This window comes from Ovis aries, chromosome 20, assembly GCF_016772045.2.
Source record: "Ovis aries strain OAR_USU_Benz2616 breed Rambouillet chromosome 20, ARS-UI_Ramb_v3.0, whole genome shotgun sequence".
In the NCBI taxonomy this organism is placed as follows: Eukaryota; Metazoa; Chordata; class Mammalia; order Artiodactyla; family Bovidae; genus Ovis; species Ovis aries.
The window spans coordinates 44,717,887-44,721,423 of record NC_056073.1 but is presented as its reverse complement, the minus strand read 5'-3'; the positions used below and the strand labels follow the sequence as shown (position 1 = coordinate 44,721,423).

The 3,537-nt window shown below is 45.5% G+C and overlaps 1 protein-coding gene across 10 annotated transcripts in view; it reads left to right on the top strand.

The window, feature by feature from the left end:
• LOC101106554 (glucosaminyl (N-acetyl) transferase 2 (I blood group)) overlaps positions 1–3,537 on the top strand; it is a 109,587-nt gene that overhangs the window by 40,411 nt on the left and 65,639 nt on the right. The gene's annotated exons all lie outside the window — the stretch shown is intronic.

The window sequence follows — 3,537 nt, the reverse complement described above, 5'->3', positions numbered from 1 at the left end:
GTATGTGGGATTCCCTATTTCATGTGAAGGCGACATTCTGTACTTGAAAGGGCTTTTCGAGAGCCTGCACCTTTTTGATCAGGAGATAAAAGCTGAAGTATGTAGTTTTCGCCTGAATTCTTTCTAAACCCTGAAAGAATTGATGTTCTTTAGGTGACAGTTCAGTAGTCTAACCAAGCCAAGCATTGGTGGTATTGATCTGCAGTTGGTCGTGTCCTCTTGCATTTAGCATCTTATTAAAATCTTTACCGCAGTCAGGATGAACTGCGCTCCATCCCCCCTGGTGTTCTTTCTTTTCCCCAAATTTGTCAGACTTGCTATAACCTCAGAGCCATTGGCTTGGCCACTCCCCTGCCCATTCCTAGACTCCCCCTTATCAGCCAGATGTCATCAACTCTGAGAAGCTGAACTGACCATCCCACTCTTTTTCTTCAGAGATTTTTATCATCTTCTGGAATTATTAAATCTACTTATTTGCATGGATTTGTTTTTGGCCTTCTTCGCATTAGCTCCATGAAGCAGGTCATTTTCTGTTTTGTTACGTGCTGTAGCCTCTATGCAAAGAACACGGTAAATGCTCAATAAAAAAATGAATGAATGAATGAATGGCAGAGCATGAGGCTTTACTGTGGCCCCACAGCTGTCTCCCTGAGACCCAGTGGGCAGAGAAATATCTGGACTCATGCAAGTACCACATCATTTAAAAAATGTATTTATTCCTAACTTCAGATAAATAATGAGATTCCAGGAGAAGCTTTTTCCTTTCTCATCGAAGCAGTTCTACCTGTGCTAACAGATCAGATCATTGATTTTTAAAACTATATAAAACATGATAGGATTTCTGCGGAAGGAAACAGCATGCTTTGGACTCACTGAAAAATACAAAATGGATCTCTGATGAACTCGACAGCATTATTATAGCTAGAGAAAAGCAATCATTGTTCTGGTTTTTGGGGGGCTGCCAAGTTGGAAACACTGGTAGGTGCTCTTAGACTGCAGGGCAAGGCCTGCTGGGCGATAAACATGCCAGCATTCTCTGGAAAACGCCGTGTTTGGTCTCCGAGTCCCAGGGTGACTGGCTGGGGAACAGGGCTTGCTCCCATCAGTGTGCACTCTGTGTCCTGGCCTCCCTCTTCCAGGGCCTCCGCCTTTTCACCTTTTACGTGTTGTTTCCATCTTGAGTGTCTAAGTGGGGAACATTAGGTACTTAGAGGCTGGTTTTCATATTTAAATATTTATTCCCTTTGTGTTTCACTATCCTCTTGAGATTTATAATGGTTTGATACTAGCCACGTGGTTTCAGAGATATCGTACTGAGATGAAGGCAGTTGTAACTTCACAAAAGCCTAAACTGTCGTTTCTTAAGAAAAGGAAAAACATGGGTTTGGGTTAGTGTTAAATGTCTCTGTTTGCTTAGCAGAAGGATGGTTAGTCTTACCAATGTCAAATCAACTTAAGAAAATCAAGGAAAAAATAATCTTTCACCGCCCTTTTCCCGCCCCCTTTTTTTCCCCTTAATTCCCTTTCCAGCCCTGGTGAAATGAAGGCAGGAGGCTGAGAATGATATACCTCGACAGGCTCAGGATACAAGACCATTTTTGCTGTAGGTTCGTGGGGTAGCTCCCTGCCTTCTGCCCTCTCTTGGTGACTGTATGGTAGTGGTGGTGGTTTAGCCACTAAGCCGTGTCTAACTCTTGTGACTCCGTGGACTGTAGCCTGCCAGCCTCTTCTGTCCAAGGGATTTTCCACAAAAGTCGTCTCTTGGAACCTCCTATCTCCCCAGCTACAAAATAAAAGACCCAATAGGCAAGACCCTTTTTTTTTTGGTTCCTATATATGCCTTTGTTTTTTTTTTTTTTTGCAGAGGACACAATACTCAGAACCACATAAACACATAGCACAGAGAGCTGCTGAGAACTTGTAGAAAGGCCAAGGTACTGGTGAGTCTAGACTCCCTCAGTCTTGCTGCCCCATAGCCTAGGCAAGTGCATGTCATCACCCCTGTGGGAAACTGGAGGTGAGAGCTTCACTATGGGGACCCTCAGTGATCTGATTCTTCAAGGGATGCCTTTCAGAATAATGCGCCTCTTCCCAGGGGCTTGCCGCCTTCCTCTCTTGCATTCTGGGTGGTATCCCGATTCAGGAGCAGGCAGGAGGATATCCTGGATATCCTGCCCGTAGGTGGGCTCTTCCCGAATCACAGGTGACAAGGAAAATAAGCCGTCACGTGCTCTGGCCCCAGTGATGGACCTCCCCTTCTTCAGAGGTGATGCCAGTGCTCCACGCTCTCCAGTGGTTTTCCACTTGGGCATTCTCTGTGATTTAGGATAGGATGTGGGAACCTGGTTCTTAATAACCAGGCACCCTTTGACCATATCAGCTCTTCCCTTCTCTGTGTCGTGTTTCAGGGGGGAAGGTCCTTCGATAAACAGCATACACATCCTTCTCCAAGTTCAGATGGTGCTTTTCCTGCCTCCCTCGAAGTTCCCTTCTCTCTGTGTCCTAAACATCCTAAAAGATCTTTTTTTAGGTAGTTATTTATTTATCTCCTTGGCTGTGCCAGGTCTTGGGATCTTGGGATCTGGCGCCCCTTGGGATCTTTAGTTGTGGCTTGTGAACTCTTAGTTGTGGGAGGTTGGATCTAGTTCCCTGACCAGGGACGAACCTGGGCCCCCTGCATTGAAAGTGCAGAAGAGTCTCAGCCACTGGACCACCAGGGAAGCCCCGCTAAATATCCTAAATTAAAGTGTTTGTGTTAGAAAGACCCTGCATGGGCATATTGTGCTCCCTGAAACACCCACAAAAGGATTAAGACCATGAACATCACTAGGATCCTGTTCCTGAATGATATCAGAAGACTAAAGGAGAACAGTTTAAGATGAGTGACTCAGTGAAAGTATATTCATTGAGGCAGGACTGAGGCGCATATCCTCACTGCTTTTTTTTTTTTTTTTTCTTTTCATGTTGTCTTTCTATTGAGACAATGAATTCCCTATTGGTTTCCAACACTTCGGTTTTCTCCAACTGTGTTAGAATGAGAAACGGTGCTGGCCAGGCCAGAGAGAGTCCCAGGGGGGCCCGGTCTCACATCCTTCTTTGGGGAAGGCCAGAAAGAGTGGCTCTCATTCCATCCTGTGTGGCTGTGTGCAGATGGGTTATCTGGATTTCTACCTTCTGACCACATTCTCAAAGGAATCCCTTCAGGAGCATGCATTTTTCTGACTCATGCTGTAGAGCTCGGGGTTTAGGGTGAGCCTGAGGCTCTATCCTGTGGCCCCGGTATGAATTCTGGTTCGTGCTGATGTTTCCCAACTTCCCCAGTCTTTGTTATCTCTGCTGTATGTCACCTGAAGAAAAGCCCATTTTCCCTAGTTTTTTTCTGGTTATTCCCTTAGCATTATCTTTGGTTTGTCTGCCCCAGGGTGGAGTGCCAGAGACCATTGAGATGCTTTAAGTCTTAATGTGGTTGTTGAGTATCTGCAGAAGCCACTGCTGGTCGAGTTTTTTCACAGTCCCTTCCACAAGAAGCTCACTTGT